Below are 17871 nucleotides of genomic sequence, written 5' to 3' on the forward strand. Positions count from 1 at the left end.
CAGTATTTCTGAAAATCCAAAAACAAACTTAAAGAACATAATAATAATAACGGTTCTTACAATTATTCGTACAAGTCTTGGTCAGTTTAATGAGGGGTGGGACAGGCCTAAGCCTTGTGACACCAAAGGAGATAGTGCTTTTGTGCAAAACATGTCAGAAAAAGATTTTTTGCTTGAAGAGTGTTCTGGAACGAATAATTTTCCACTTTCAGGACATCTCAATAACTGAAATATTTGGTGAACTGAGACTATTATGTCAGAACTTGTACATTTCTACTGGCATGGGATTGGTAAAAAACCTGAGCAGTGTCAGATTGTTTTAGATAATGAAAAAGAATATATTGTTGATGATTAATTTGTCTTTGATATTCACTGTTGTGTTCAGTAAATTAATAGAAAACACTATAGGGTCATTTCATCTCAAATCAACTAACAGTCTGAACCTTGATATCTCAGATTTGGATGAATTTTTTTTCCAGGTAATGTACCCACTAACACTAGTTTAAATTTGAAATTTCAGATTTTTCTGACCTTTGGTTTTTGAGTTCCAAGCGTTTTTGATCAATCGATGATTGTTTTAAAATGCTGTAGCTCAAAAACTATACAACCCAGAGAGATCAAACTTGCACCATTGTTTTCCTCTATAAATTCCCTCCAATTTGATATGTAACATGACTATGCTACCTAAATCTGAAAATTTTAAACTATTCCAAAAAACATTTTTTGAAATTTCCAAAATACGTACCCTCAGATTTCTTTATAAAAATTATGTGTTTTGTCCAGTCTGACTACATGCACACAAAATTTCAAGATGGGACCTGAATGGGTCCTTGTATAAAATAATAATTTACTACTGCAATACACACTAGTGAGGTGAAAAGCAGACTATTTCTACACTATGAATGCTAAGGTAGGCCTATGTAATTCTAACAAACTTAAATTATTATGTTAGTCTTTTTATGCAATGTTACCCTCTTATTGTTTGTTAATTCGTTAAATGATATTTTAATGCGAGAATAAAATATATAAAAAAATAATAACTTAAGAATCTTAAGTTTTTGTACGGCATTCACTTTTTATTATAAAAAACGTGAGATTTCATATAGGGTCAAGGCTCTAGTTTTGGCCACTACCTCACTTACGGCCACCTTGATGCAACGAGGAAGCTACACTACATCCTTTCATCATATATTATAAATGGGAGGGAAAACTAAAACATCTGCAGTATTTCTTCATATCAGATTGCCTGAAACATAATGCAGTCGTTTTCTATGTATTCCATAAAAAACTGTTAGAAATCGTAAAGCAAAACTTGCCTTTTGCACTTAAAAAGATTACTTACTTTTCTGATGGCAGCACTGCACAATATAAAAATAAGAAAAACTTCCTTAATTTGTGTTTGCATAAAACTGATTTTGAAGTTGAGGCAGAGTGGGAGTTCTTTGCAACATCCCATGGCAAGAGCGCATGCGATGGCCTTGGCGGAACTGTTAAGCAGCTAGCTGCTAAAGGCGGCTTACAAAGGCCATATAACCAACAAATCGTAACACCCAGATCACTCAATGTATTTGCCATGGAAAACATAAAAAACTTTGGCTTTGAATATTGCACAACAGAGGACTGTCCAAAGGATATTTACTTCCTTGGTTTAGTGAATCAAAAACGATTGTGGGAGCACAAAAGTTTCACTCATATAAACCCTGCACAGAGAGTCAAATTACTGTCAAGCCTTATCATTTTAGTGTGGATGAGTCTCTTGAATATGTGACAACACTGAACCAAATAACACCGTCACATATGGAAAATATTACTGCTGGTTTTGTGACAGTAGCATATGACGACTCTTGGTGGTTAGGGTGCATTGAAGAAAAATACAATGACATGTACTGAATAAATTTTTTACGCCCAAAGGGTCCAGCCCAGTCTTTTTACTATCCACAGCCAAGAGATATATTAGATGTACCAGGAAATACTCTTTTACAAACAGCGAATCCGACAAAAGCTATGGGAAGAACCTACACTTCAAGTGCTAAAGAAATGAAGTTGTCTTCTCTTGCTTTGGAAAAATATCTTAAAGATCATAAAAGAAGCACGTTTAAATTATGTTACACCTACCCTCACTAAACACTAAGTTGTATAAATACCATGTGTATTAGCTTTGTAAATACCAATTGGTATTAGAAATACAGTTCTATCCATGCAGATATCAACAAGTTAATCTTTTTCCCAAGTGAAATTACTTATACGCCAATTTCTGATGTAAGGAACTTGTTGTAAATGATTACAAATAACCATGGAAAACCAAGAAAAAGATAATCTCTGCCATTTACAACTAAGGATGAAGGTGAGTGGCTTTATTCAAAATTTTAACTTGTAGCATGTATATTACAAATTAAAATGTGTTCACTTCCTTATGATGCATAGTTAAAAGAATCATGAACATTAAATTAAAACAGCATATATCATTTAATGAATTAATAAACAATAAGAGGGTAATGTTGCATAAAAAGGCTAACATAATAAGTTAAGTTTGTTAGTTACTTTAGTATTCATAGCCTAGAAATAGTCTGCTTTTCACCTCACTAGTGTGTATTGCAGTAATAAAATATTATTTTATACAAGAACCCAATGAAATCCCATCTTGAAATTTTGTGTGCATGTAGTCAGTTAGACTGGACAACACATATAATTTTTATAAAGAAATCCGAGGGTGCGTATTTTGGAAATTTCAAAAAATGTTTTTTTGGAATAGTTTAAAATTTTCCGATTTAGGTAGCATAGTCATGTTATGTGTCAAATCGAAGGGAACTTTTAGAGGAAAACAACGGTGCATGTTCGAGCTCTCTAGGTTGTATAGTTTTTGAGCTACAGCATTTTAAAACAATCATTGATTGATCAAAAACAGAGGTTTTTTTTATTTTTAAACCCTTGAAACTCAAAAACCAAAGATCAGAAAAATTTAAAATCACCATTTTAAACTAGTGTTAGTGGGTACATTACCTGAAAAAAAATCATCCAAATCTGAGAGGTCATGGTTCAAATCATGTAGTACAATTGGTTGATTTGACATGACTGTACCAATACAATTAAATGCAGGGTGTATCAAAAAGAATCATCTGATTAAAAAAAAAAAACTATTATTTGAGATATGTGCGTGAACAACATACCGTTGGAAGGAGCAAACTCTCAAGTTTTACATGGTTCCCCGCTAGGTAGCAGCAGTGTGCACCCACTTCAGTTCTAGTAAAAATGGTATCAGGTCAACAGAAAGCATTTTGTATTCTACATTTTGCGCAGTGCAGGTCAGTAACAACTGTGCAGCATGACTTTTGTACTAGGTATGGTGTGGATCCTCCTACAGCACAGAGCATGAACAATTCCGAGAAACAGGGTGTTTGTGTAAATGCAAATCGCAGGGCCATCCCCAAGTGTCTGACACAGACATTGAACCATCCGCCATAGCTTCACAAGGAGTCCGCAGAAATTCGTTTGCCATGCAGCTCGACAGGTCAACATGCCCCAGATGTCCGTCTGGTATGTGTTGTGTCAGCGTTTACATCTGAAATTATACAAAGTTCAGCTACTGCAAGCTCTATGTGAAGGTGACAAACAACAATGTGTGGAGTTCTGTAATTTCGTTCTTGGCAAGATAGAGGATAACAGTTTTCTTCCATGCTTAGTGTTTAGTGACGCAAAATTCAATTTAAATGGAAAGGTAAACCACCATAATGTGAGAGCATGGGGTATGGAAAAACTGCATGAAGTTGTAAAACATGAGAGGGACTCTGAAATTTAATATGTTTTGTGCAGTTTCATGGGAAAAGGCGTATGGTCCTTTTTTCCTTGCTGAGAACACTGTTACAGGAAGCACATATCTCAATATGCTGGAGAACTTTCTTTCCCCGTTCTTGGAGACTGATTCGAACACTTTCATTTACCAACAGGATGGGGCACTGTCACATTGATATCTGGAAGTGCAGTAATTTTCAAATCAAAAGATTACTGTGCGATAGATCGGTCACACTGGACCAAATGATTCAGCCTGACATTACTGGCCTCGAAGGTCGCCAGAGCTGACTATATGTGATTATTTCTTGTGGGGGCTTATAAAAGACTGTTTATGTGTGTCCGTTACCAACAACAGTGAATGAATGCGACATCACATAACAGCGGCTGTGGTAACTGTAAGTCGAGACATTCTCGCTGCAGTGTGGGAAGAATATGAATGCTGCATTGACATGTACAGTGATCTCAAGGGGTGCATATTGAATAGCTGTGAAAAGGTATGAAAAAAACTTTGAGTTTCCTGCTCATCAACAAATAAAATTCATCGTATATGCTTCTTAATTTCAGAAATATAGACTTGCAAATTGGATGATTCTTTTTGATACACCCTGTACTACGTACCACTACAACCTTAGGCAAAAGCCTATTTTAATAAAATAAAGTATCTGTAACACAAACATATCTATATCGTCGTGAATTAGTGAGATATTATTGAATTTAGGCTTTCATATGGCCTGCGTTTACTTGCTGTCCTGTGTTGTTGCCGAGATATTCTTAGTCTCATGGTGAGAATATTATATGCTGCAGCATAGTATGTTTTGTTCACATTGCTCTTATTTCTGTTGTTTTCATTTTGTTGTTTAATTTGATTAGTTGATTTTTTTTTGCCCCTTTCCGTCTGCCAGTATCTGTGGGTCAGATAGACATTTTGCTCAAGATTTCAAGCCTCCAACTGTATTTTCCTGGGGTGAGCTTGCTTTAAAGTTCTGCATTTTCATGCAGGACAGGTTTATACAATATCTTCTCTTCACGTCCTAGTCTTCCGTTCATTGGTAGAATTTTGGGAAGAAGTGGTACATCTGTAAAGGAGACCGCTTATAAAACACTACTACGACCTATTCTTGAGTACCGCTCGAGTGTTTGGGATCCCTATCAGGTCGGATTGAGGGAGGACATAGAAGCAATTCAGAGGCGGGCTGCAAGATTTGTTACTGGTAGGTTTTATCATCATGCGAGTGTTACGGAAATGCTTCAGGAACTTGGGTGGGAGTCTCTGGAGGAAAGGAGGCGTTCTTTTCGTGAATCGCCACTGAGGAAATTTAGAGAACCAGCATTTGAGGCTGATTGCAGGACAATTTTACTGCCGCCAACTTATATTTCGCGGAAAGACCACAAAGATAAGAGAGATTAGGGCTCGTTAAGAGGCATATAGGCAGTCATTTTTCCCTCGTTCTGTTTGGGAGTGGAACATGGAGAGAAGATGCTAGTTGTGATACAAGGTACCCTCCGCCACGCACCATATGGTGGATTGCGGAGTATGTATGTAGATGTAGATGTAGATGTAGATGTATGTGAGTTCAGAAGAGGTGGAGTAATGAGTAGGAGTTGAAGAAATTTTTGATGAATAAGGTTCTTAGATAGACATCAGCAAGTTCCTTATCCTCATACAAATCTGCAGATATTAAAGTTTTGTAAAGAAATTTCATCTGCCATTGCACCAACAAAAGGCTTGTGCTTGGCCTGAATTTTCGTTTGCTGGAGTCCGCACTCATCTTTGAAGTAAATTAAGCCCGGATGAATTTCAAGACAGTCATATAAATTTTAAATTCATTAGAATAGCATAAAACTTTTGCTCCTTATTTATGTATAAAGCTGTTTGTTGGGTACAATTTTTGTACTCTGTTTTTAACATTTTATGCACGGGACTTGTAATTAAGACAACCATATATCCATACTGTGATACCATGTGGCTTGCCATATTATTGATATGGATGAGAAATAACTAGGGACCGGAAAATGCAGCATCTGTTATTCGTAAAATTTGCAGCATTTTTTGCAAAATTAGTATCGATTTTTGTCAAAATTCACATATTTTTTTAAAAATTGGTTAGATGCATAAATTAAAAGGTTGTCATTGTACATGAGTGAAGACAAAGCAAATCTTAGTTCTTTGAAACTAATTGTTAAAAAAACAGTCCTGATTGGGAACTTTTTGATGCAAATGTTTGCTTTTCCAAAACCTTGAACACCTTTTTCTTCCGAAATGACCTTTTCTTCATTTGTCTGTTTTCAAAAATGATTGCTTTGTTGAAAAGCAGCAGCATTTTACCATCAGTGAACTGGCTGTGTCTCTAACATAAGGTGTTTCTGGATGTTATCTGTCTTTTCCCGCCCAATTCAATGATTACAAAATCAGCAGACTATTAATTTAAATCTTACGTGGGTATTCATAGCTTTGCAACCCATGCTTGACAACGCCACAGATGGAACTGACAAGGGATGTAGCTTACAAGTAGAAACGAACATATGGTAACTCTTACTTTAATGTCCACCTGCTTAGCTGGGTGGAAACATACTCACCTCCCATGCAAGCAGGCCCGGGTTCGATTCCCAGCCAGGTTGGAGATTTTCTCTGCTCAGGGACTGGGTGTTGTGCTGTCCTCATCATTATTTCATCCCCATCACCGGTGCACAAGTTACCCAATGTGGCGTCGACTGAAATAAGACTTGCACTCGGCGGCCGAACTTTCCCAGATGGGGCCTCCCAGCCAATGATGCCATACGCTCATTTCATTTCTTATTTTAATGTTAGGGGAAGAATTTCGGCACATGTTAACAGATTTTGTTTTCTAATCACTATAGTGCAGAGTGTGGTCACTATACGGTGTAGTGACAGATGGCCACGAGCATAAAAAAATTAGAATTTTGAATGCCAGTTGGGAGAGGAGCAGCCTACTACAGAACTGACACATTGTTGCAGGGATCACAGATTTCTTCTGGTGTTGTAAATGTTGTAATCAAAATCTGTGATGGACCAGGAGTAGTCATGTCACATATTTCAAAATAATAAAAGAAAACAAGAAGCAATGCACAACACAAAGCAGTTAGGGACGGCCATCATGCAGTTGCTTGTTGAGATGAGTATTGTTTAATGGCATAGTTCATGCCCGAAATCTAGCGGTATTTGATGCAACCACAATTCAAAACATCTGACATCTACTTTGCCATGTTAAAAGTATCCGCATTATACAATCATTTGAGTTTTAGGCATTTCTTTGTTATAACATTGTAGGTCTGACAGCCGAGTACTACATTACAGTGCGCAGCATGTATCTTTGACTATTCAACCGTCACAAGTGGCATGGCACTAGATCATGGAGGACATTGATACATCATTGTGTTCATACACTTTTTATTTTGCAATCTATCCGAGTTGGGCTTTGCCAGAAGATGTAAAATACCACTAACTGAAAATTGGTACATTTTCAATATTTATATGCAGAAAGTAAACCTATTTCAAACTATCTCTGATAAAATACTTCATGTGGATACAATTCGCTATGAAGTAGTGTCTGTCAAGTAATTTCGCATTTTCATACTTTGAGGGAGAATTTGCATCTATTTCGCATTTGAAACTTCCTGGCAGATTAAAACTGTGTGCCCGACCGAGACTCGAACTCGGGACCTTTGCCTTTCGCGGGCAAGTGCTCTACCATCTGAGCCACCGAAGCATGACTCACGCCCGGTCCTCACAGCTTCACTTCTGCCAGTATCTCATCTCCTACCTTCCAAACTTTACAGAAGCTCTCCTGCGAACCTTGCAGAACTAGCACTCCCGAAAGAAAGGATACTGCGGAGGCATGGCTTAGCCACAGCCTGGGGGATGTTTCCAGAATGAGATTTTCACTCTGCAGCGGAGTGTGTGCTGATATGAAACTTCCTGGCAGATTAAAACTGTGTGCCCGACCGAGACTCGAACTCGGGACCTTTGCCTTTCGCGGGCAAGTGCTCTACCATCTGAGCTACCGAGCAAGACTTAGAGCACTTGCCCGCGAAAGGCAAAGGTCCCGAGTTCGAGTCTCGGTCGGCCACACAGTTTTAATCTGCCAGGAAGTTTCATATCAGCGCACACTCCGCTGCAGAGTGAAAATCTCATTCTGGAAACATCCCCCAGGCTGTGGCTAAGCCATGTCTCCGCAGTATCCTTTCTTTCAGGAGTGCAAGGTTCGCAGGAGAGCTTCTGTAAAGTTTGGAAGGTAGGAGATGAGATACTGGCAGAAGTGAAGCTGTGAGGACCGGGCGTGAGTCGTGCTTCGGTGGCTCGGATGGTAGAGCACTTGCCCGCGAAAGGCAAAGGTCCCGAGTTCAAGTCTCGGTCGGGCACACAGTTTTAATCTGCCAGGAAGTTTCATATCAGCGCACACTCCGCTGCAGAGTGAAAATCTCATTCTGGTATTTCGCATTTATTGCAAAATGCAAATTTTTCCGGTCCCTACAAGTAACATACTGCCATAATTACTGAAGCAGATTTTATGAACTTTTCTGTGGCTCATTTCCACTGCACATAATACTACAGCTGTTGCATTACAGCTCAGTACTTCTCATATGAATGTTGTCTTGGTCTAGAGGCATTATTCATATGAAACTATATGGGACTAAATTGAAAACAAACTGTAATAACTATGATGCACTGCCTAGAAAATCAGCACTATGCTCAGCTTGATTCTCTGTCTTAAGTGTACTGCAAGTTGAAAAGCTCTTCAGCATTGACACTTTTTGCGGTTGTTGACAAAGCACCAATAGTAGTAATATTGCAAACATTATGAGTAGATGATATTTGTCATTTGGTATTGAGACTGAATGACAATTTTGCTTAAAGATGACATATTCCACATATTACTGTCAAGTGTGCTGTGTTTCTTATGCCACTTTCTGGGGACAGCTGCTTCTCCTTTAATGTTAGCTAGTTGGATTTTATCCGCTCCGTTTTGAGCCTGCTAAATGGTTTCCATGCACAGTAAACTTTCTTGATTTGGAACTTTGTTACTGGTAGCTTTTGAAGTCTCTGTGTGCTCATGTTGTGCAATCAGTGCTGTGTTATCTTTTTGTTCGTGTTTCTTTGTTTTGGGGATAGTACAAATGACAGTTTTCATAAGAAAATTGTTTCAAAGTCTATAATGACCAAAATATGCGTTACCTGTCCATAATGTTTAAAGTGTAACCACAGGAATGCCCCAGAAATGTGAATCCCATATGGCGAATGAACCTTCCAGTTTGCAGTAAGACAGAAAAAAAGAAAAAATTGTAACAGTTATTGATTTATTGTATTTAGTTTGCAGTTGGTGCATATGACTATTATTAGTAACTACACTCTATGCCCTTAACCTAGTTACAGAAATCGGAATAAAATTCAGTGACATACTCTTTGGGTATTCTGACCCTTGGCAGCAGTGTCTTTGAGATGCAAGCTATAGCAGTTCTGAGCAACACATTGGCTGATATTGGTACTCCTTGTAGGATAATTGAATCTTACCAACACGACGGGATACGTTTGCCAACTCAGTGCCTGATGAGTTCTTTCTGAGTGGTACAGAATAATCCTATTAAATTCACTTGATTTTTATGTCATTTCCGTTGAAAAATCTATGTGGTTTTTCACTCAAGGTGTGTCAACATTATCAGTTCATGGTCTTGACTCCACTAAAGTCATTACACGCAAAATTTGCAGCTAATCTCATCTTCCACATTGCAGTTCATCTGTCCTAGTGACCACTGAGGCAACAGGTGAGTGATGAATACTGCAGCTCTTTGCTATCTCTGAGGTAACATGGCTATCTGTGAAGTGAAGGCTGTTGTGGCTTGCAGTTCCAGTCCTGCCGAAAGCCAGATTTTTGGCTGTTCTGTTACAGACATACAAGAAACCACACCAAAAATCAGTAAGGAAATATTAGGAAACCTTCTCCATCAAAAGCCATTTTGATACTTCCAGTATTTTGTAGCATAATGGTGGAGAACCTAAGATATTGCACAATTGATAATGCCTCCATCCACTTCTCCTGGACATAAATTATGGTTCTTGTGACTACACAGATTTATCTCTATAAAGTGTTCCATTTCTGTATCACTTGACTGTAACACAGGACAGCAAATAAATGCAGACTGTTTCGAAGCTCAGTCTGTAATAATTTATTAATTCAAGTCAATATAGGCATGCTCATGTTAAAAATACTTTGTTTTATTGAAATAGATACTCGTTGTGTGGTTATCGTGGTAAGCTGTATTTCATTTGTGTTGGTGCAGTGCATATTTTAATAGTTTTCCATTAATTTATTGAATGCAATGGTAAGCATCAGAGGAAAATTAATAGTCAACAATATAGTCTATTGTGTTATCTAAAGCAGTCTGACACTGCTCAGATAGTTTACTGATCCCACGCTGGTAGACACCTACATGTTCTGAGGTAAAGATGTTGTCAAACCAGGTTTGAAGTGCCTTTTTGCCAAAAAACAAATTTCCTTGGCAGTTATTTGAAAAGAAGTGGGAAAAGTAAACATTGAGGGCATAAGATTGGAATAATTAGTGCATAAGGAATTACTTTCCAAACAACCTCCTGGATAGTTTTTTGAAAGGTATTTCATTTGATTGCAACAGGTACCAGCTGCAATGGACACACATCTGGGAAGGAGTTCATAGTGCACAACAGCCTTTTTGAGCCATGTGGTGCACAATATTATGTTAACCTAACCTTTGTTCAAGTGTGTGTCTTTTGTTAGAAGCTGGCTGCTAATTTCTTCTTAAGAAGTTAACGTAATGACATCATAATTCATCATCAGTAACAATATTACACAGGGATGCTTAATGAGTGAACTGATAACTTTCAAACCAAAATGCAGTATTAATCATCCCTTTGATTTTTATTGCTTTGAGTTAGAACATGCAGTACTCCTACACAAGAGATGTTAACTTATTGAATGGAAATGTTACATGGCAATTAAATGGTTGCAGTTTATCACTTATGTCAGTTATTGAAACTTCCTGAATGTGGAAATCATTCAGTCCAGAATAATATTTCTTCAGACAAGAAAATTCTTTCCTTGTGTGTTCTGTGCAAAATCACTGTCCCTCACATATGGTACAAAGGTTTTCAGCTGCCTCTGCTGCATTCATCCTGTATTATACCTGAAATGAACAATAAGTTGCAAATGTTAGAACTTTTTCCACTTCTTGAGGAATGAAAACTGCAAACAGCTATGTCAAACAGCATTTATTTAGGACCACGACCAGTTTCGTTGCTTAGAGCTTCAGGTGGGTATCTCAATATCGGTTAAAAACCAGTGTTTTTCCCCAATCATTAGTAACAGCAATAACAAATAAATACTGACAAACTGTTGCATGTGACCCAAATTTGGGGAGAATGAAGACCCAACATTCACTGTCCAAAGAACAGTATTCCAGCAAGTGAGCATACTGCCAAATTATAGAGGGGCTGAATGATGCCATCAGGATCCCCCAAAAATAGAGCCAGAATATAACAGTATAAGCAGACGTAATGTAAAAACTGTGGTATGTACCTTCAAAAGCCACATTCTCCACATTGACAAAATTTACCAAAATGGTTACCACTGGACACCACCTCATACCCTGTTGACTTAACAAAAAGGCATAACCGAACAGACATTTTAACCAATACAGCAAGTGTAGCATGTTAATAATATAAAATATACAAGTATCGATCTAAAAAACATCCCTGCCCCAGCCTAGGAAAAACCACCCACACATGTAGGAAACAAGTTAAGAAATATAAGTGGCAGGGAATTAAAGTTAGCACATAGGAACCACAAAGCAAATTACTTAGGGGGATGGATAAGTCAACTCATTAAAAACAATCTGTATCAACACTAGTTTTTAGAGGTCCATAAGCCCTTGATGTAGATTGTTTTTGCGGGGTGGACAACAGTAATTTGTTTCGCGGTTCCTATGTACTGACTTACTGACTTAAATCTGTTGCTACTGAAGTGTTTTAAATTGTTGGCTTAAAGTTTGAGTGGCTTTGCCGTGAGAGAGAGAGAGAGAGAGAGAGAGAGAGTGTGTGTGTGTGTGTGTGTGTGTGTGTGTGTGTGTGTGTGTGTGTGTGTGTGTGATTCCTGTAAATTATGTTGTATTATTAGCATGATGTTAAACTTGCTATATTGCTTCAGATGTATTTTAGTTACGCCTTGTAGGTGAGTAGGGTTGGGATTGTGTCAAGTGGTAACTATGTAATGTTGGATTGTTATCATTTACTGTTATAAAGAGCTCAGTTTTGTAACGAAGTTAGCCAACTGTCCCTCTCCGGACATGAGCTTGCAGGATGGGGCTAACAAGAGGTTCTTGCTCTACACTGTGGTGGCGCAGCATATGCCTGGCCAATGAGCACGTACCACACTAGGATACATCGCAGTTGGCTCCTACAGGCTCAGTATTAACATGACATTGCTGGAGCTTGTATGGTGCAATGAGATATTTTTCCTGGATTTTGGTAAATTTTGCCGACATGGAGGATGTGCTTACTGTGAGGGTACACGCCATGGTTTTTACATTCGGTTTATTATGTTGCAGGTTCCATCTCGATTTTTGGGGAATGCTGATGGCACTGTTCAGTGTAGCTTTATAATTTGGCATTATGCTTGTTTGGCAGATTGCTATTATTTGGACAGTGAATGGATGGTCTTCTACCTATCTCCACTTTTGGGTCTTATATGATGTAATGTGTTTTATGTAATTTAATTTATGTAATGTGTTTATTTGTTATTGTCACTATTAGTGATCGGGGAAAATTCTGTTTTTAATTGCTATTTCCCTTTTGTATTCAGATATCCATCTGAATATTTGGCTCTAAGCTGTGAAAGCACCTATGGGGTCCAAATAAAGAATCTTATGTACAGCTGTTTGCAATTTTCAATCCACACAATGTACATCCACAGCTGGGGTTGCCCTGAAAACAAAGTTGCTTGCAACTTTTTTCACTTGTGATTGTTTTTCAACACTTAAACAGCATTCATAAGTTCGAAGTTTGCAAAGTGTCAACTACCTTCACAGTGGCAGGCCCCTGTCCATACAGGGATCACATGGGTTCCTGAGCTGTAAACTCCCATTCATGCCAAAGAGTATATCCTGTTGTGTCCGGAGCACAAGGCTCTGGGCAACAGTTAACCAGCCATGTTGCCATTACTGTGGTTGGGTGGCACCTGTGGGGAGAGCCCCCATTCAAAGTAGGTGGCACCAATACAGATGACTTACAAATGAAGTGGCTCGAACTTTCTTTCACTGATGACAACACAGCCCCAGCAATCTCTTCTGAAGGAAAGGATTAAAACAACGCAAAGAGATATGACCACACAATGTTTCCTTCTCTGACCATGCCATGGGAGGAATGTAGAGCTAAGGGACAAGGGGAGAAATGCTCCCCACAATACTTAGTTTTTCCTAGGACCAATGTGGGGGAGAGGAGTCCTTTTTGTCAACAAAACCATTATTCTTCGTTGAACACCTTGAAGACAGGTTTGGGCAATTGTCAGCAACCCTGATAATGAAATGTGGTTAAATTCTGATTAAGCTCAGTCACAAGTGCTGCCCATCTGTGACAAGGTGTGTGATGTTCTTGGAACCTATCAACCCACCCCCCCCCCCCCTCTCCCCCACCCACCCACGAGACCGATGATGAGCTATATGCCATTTTAGAACGATATGGTTTGTTCATCCTGTCCAGAGAGGGCCAAAGGACAATACAGTTGATACTGGGGCCTTCATCTTTGCCTTTGAAGGCAACTAGTTGCCTGAAACAGTCAAGCTGATGGCGTATGGATGTGACATGAAACTGTAAGTTTCACTTCCCATGATGTGCTTCAAATGCATGAGATTTGGGCACATGTCTTCACGTTGTAATGTCAGTTCTGTCTGTAGGGATTGTGGTTGTCATTTGCACACAAATGCTCCTTGTGTCCCTCTCCCCCTCCCCCCTCTCACCCCCACTCCCACTCCCACTCCCCACCTTCTCACCCCTCCCCATTGTGTGTCATCTGCAGGAAGTACCATTTGCTCTTTTCACCAGACTGCACCAGTTCCAAAGAGAAAAGAAAATCCAATAATACAATATCCTTGGGTGACACATATCAGAAGGCAATGAATAAATATGATCGTTTGCTTCCTATCAGTATGAGGAAGATGTGTACTATGACTATGACGACGTCAATCTCTGTAGCAACAGTACCCTTCCCCTTTGTGCCTTGTAAGTCGGGGCCTCAGGGCTGCATGACTACACTGTCTCCCCTGTTGGTTACCCTTCCCCCCTCCTCCTACTGTTTACCCCCCCCCCACCCCCCACTCACTGTGCGAGTGTTGACTCCCACCCACCAGGGACATCAATCCCCAACCCCAAGCCAGAGAAGTGATAACCTCTCTTGGTGTGTGTCACCAGGGAGGGATCCCTCGGGACACTTCCCACCGATCTGTAACTGGATATTAGCCAGTGGCTGAAAGAGCCTCAGCTTGCTGGTCGTAGGGCTTTATATCACTCCTCTGTCACTGAAACTAAGGCAGACTAACGCTTGCAGACATTGAAATCCTCCAAGGAGAAGAGGAACAAAAAGATCTCGAAGACCTATGAGGTTCCAGTGATCCCCATGCATTCTGACTTTGTACCTGAGGCACAGTTTCTTGTGGCCCCTGTGGCACCAGATCCCACACCTGACCTGCTTCAGAACTGTTGTGTATTGGTGCTATATCTTTGCAGCCAGTAGCAGCAGGTGACACTAAGGCATGACCTACATCCTTAGTTCTTTCACATTGCATAGGATGCCGATAGTGTGACCCGCTTGTTGAACTACTGTAGCGGTTGTTTACACGACCTGGCTGAGCTACAGTGAGCTTTCTGAATTGCCCACCAGGAAAAGCAGTTCCCAGCATTGCAAACCCTTACCCCCTGCAGCTATTAGGGCTATTTGAAGTATTGTGCTGACTATGAAAGAGTGTCAGGTGGAGCTTGCACTCATGTTCTGGACTCTGTCAGCAACAAGCACATGCCACTTGATACAACTTTGGAGGCTGTGTCCGTATTTTACCGTGTGTAACTTGGGTCTTCCTTCCAGTGGTGGAGTGTGTTAGACTGTGTTGTCTGCACTGCTTTCTCAGCACCCCACCCTCCCCTTTCCAGAGTGACGTCAATGCCCACAATCCTTTCTTGGGTGGGATGATGACTATTGGTTGTGGTAAAGCTATCAAAACTTTGCTGTCAGAGCACTTCAATACTAGTGCCTCCACACACTTCGGTGTGGCATGTGGATCTCTTATGACCACTGAACTTTCCATTTGCAGCCCTGATTTCCCACCCCTACCCCCTCCCCGTCCATTGGAGAGTCCATATGACCTATGTGACAGTGTTCATTTCCCGATTGTCCTATCCATCCTGTAGAACCACTTTCCTGGACATCCATGCAGGTGGGGTCTCAATAATGACGATGAGGACACCTGTGCATTTGCCATCACATTTAGCACCATGTCACATGGAGGTATCAATGTGACTGTCAAGAGCACAACTGCAGCCATTATATCAGCAGTAGACTTAGTGATTCCCTATTCCTTTGCCCCCCCACCCCTGTCAGAAAACAGTAGCTTGTGAGACTTCAAAAATCGCTATGGCCATTAGAGGTTGCACACAGGCTCTCCAGTGCCATATGTGACATCCATCAATGGAACACCTCATTGTCCTTGTGAACAGCTCTGTGCCCAGGTCTGCCACCTGATAAACAGACAGAAACAAGAAGCTGGAAACGATATGTTGCTACCATTTCGCGCCATGCCCTTCCTTCATACGTCTGAGCAAAGGTGCAACGCCTCTGTGGACACTGGACCCCACAGGTGTGCCTAGTATCTACACTGACCCCTGTGCTGTCTCCAAACACTTCATTATGCTTGAGCCTCTGTGCCTGAGAAGTATTGGCCTGCATTTTATGTCCTCAGACAGCAGGTGGTATGAGTTCACTTACCATTGACTACACTTCACCTAGAGCCATGTATTGCTCCATTCAGTGGGTGGGAATTCCTCAGGTTTAGGGCCAGGCCACATTCACAGCCTAATTCTTAGACATGGATTGATGGATTTCCAGTGTCATGTACTTGCCATTTTCAACTGCATTTGGAGCAAGGATGAGTTTTTACCTCAATGTGAGGAAGTGTAATTTTCCCTGTATTGAAACCCGATAAACGTCCTCCCAATTATTCTCACTGGCGTTCCATGCAAGTTGCTCAGACATATGGTGAGCTGGCAACTCCATTGGTACCTTGAGTCCTGGCATCTTTTGGCCGTATCCCAGGGCAGTTTGTACCAAGGCTGTTCAACTTCTGACAATTAAGTCTTCCTGGAGATTGCCGTTTGGTCAGTTTTTGTCCAGTGTCCACACCTTATCACTGTCTTCTTTGACTTGCAAAAGGCTTTTGACACCACATGGCATCATTACATTCTCATTACCCTACCTGAATAGGGCCTCCAGGGCTCACTCGTGATTTTTGTGCAGAACTTTCCAGATTCAAGTTTGTGCCCTTCACAATACCCCTCCCCCATATACAAGAGAACTGTCTCCCACAGGACTCTGTAATGTGTGTGCACCTTCTTCTGGTGACTATCAGAGGGCTATCTGTAGCTTTGAGGTCAACCGTTACCCTCCCTGTTTGCTGATGACACTCTCATTTACTATTTCTACTCCACTGTGGGTGTTACTGAACGCCAAGTGCAGGTGCAGCCCGTGGATCTCACCCATGGCTTCCGTTTTTCAGCCACCAAGACATGCGTCTTTACCTTCAGTAGCCTTTGTACTGTCCATCCACAACCAGAACTCACCTTGACGACCAATTGGCAATGTAATGGAGTGTTATCACTTTCCAGGACTTGTCTTTGATGCCTGGTTGGGGTGGCTTCCCCATCTTCACAACTTAGAAGGCAAACTAGCTGGTCACACCTCGACAGTCTTTGCTGCCTCATTAACAGCAATTGGGCACAGACTGTCCTACACTTTTCCGATTTGACAAAGATCTGATTCTGTTTCAGATTGTTTGTGTGAGTCTGACATGGCTTGGCATTGTCTTCAGTCGTGTGGATGCTGGACATGGTACACCACTGTGGGGTCTTACTTTCAAAGATGGCTTTCTGACCAGCCCTGTGAAAGGCCTACTCGGGGAGGCCGAGGTCCCTCCACTACAGATCAGGTGCCAACAACTGTTGCTCAACTATGCGATATACGTTTGCTGCTCCCATGAGCATCCAAAATTCAGCATCCTTTTCCCTCATAGGGTGCTCCTCCACCTGCAACTGAGGCCCAGGACTGGAGTCTTGAATGCAGTATGCATATGGTGTCTCTGCTCTGAACTCTACATTCCCCAACTGCTGCCTCTTGTCAGGGATCACTTGTGTATGCCCCCATGGTATGTACGTCATCCTTGGATGTGTCTCAACCTATCCTTTATACCGAAAGACTCTGTTGACCCAATGTTTTTTTCGCTGCCTGTTCCTGACCAGCCTTCATGCATTTCTGGGTTCAGAAGTGGCATACACTGATGGCTCTACAGTTGACGGATGAACTGGCTTTGCCTACACACATCCAAGGTACAGTGAAATATACTCTCTGCCAAACAGGTGCAGTGTATTCACTGCAGAGTTGGTGGCAATTGCTCGAGCTCTGTCTCTTTTGTTCTTGCGCCAACAAGATATTCTTAATTGGCAGTCAGTGTTGGAGGCTGGGAACACAGAGTGGTATGCCCTGGTCTCTGCAACAAACTGCAAACAATAAGGGGGACTATGACCATGTGCAACAGTCATCCCTTCGTGCTTCTCGCAGGGAATATCGTTCTGTTGGCTTTTCATTGGTCACACTTGGCTGACCCATGGCCACCTCGTATGACATGAGGATCGACCTAACCGTTGATGTGGTGTCTTTCTGAAGGTGGCCCACATTCTGCTGGACCGCCCCAATTTGGTACTATACAGTGAAACCTTACACTTGCTGGCAAGCTGCCTCTGATGCTGGCAGACAGTGCCAAAGGGGCTGATCTGGT

The 17871-nt window shown here is 40.9% G+C and overlaps 1 protein-coding gene and 1 non-coding gene across 4 annotated transcripts in view; one reads left to right on the forward strand and one right to left on the reverse strand.

Annotated features, from left to right (window-relative positions):
- LOC124794598 (dipeptidyl peptidase 3) overlaps window positions 1–17871 on the forward strand; it is a 140706-nt gene that overhangs the window by 17066 nt on the left and 105769 nt on the right. The window lies entirely within an intron of this gene.
- On the reverse strand, window positions 7745–7818 carry Trnas-cga. The gene has a single exon. It is a non-coding gene; the product is annotated as a tRNA-Ser (tRNA).

Source organism: Schistocerca piceifrons, chromosome 1 (assembly GCF_021461385.2).
Source record: "Schistocerca piceifrons isolate TAMUIC-IGC-003096 chromosome 1, iqSchPice1.1, whole genome shotgun sequence".
Taxonomy (NCBI): Eukaryota; Metazoa; Arthropoda; class Insecta; order Orthoptera; family Acrididae; genus Schistocerca; species Schistocerca piceifrons.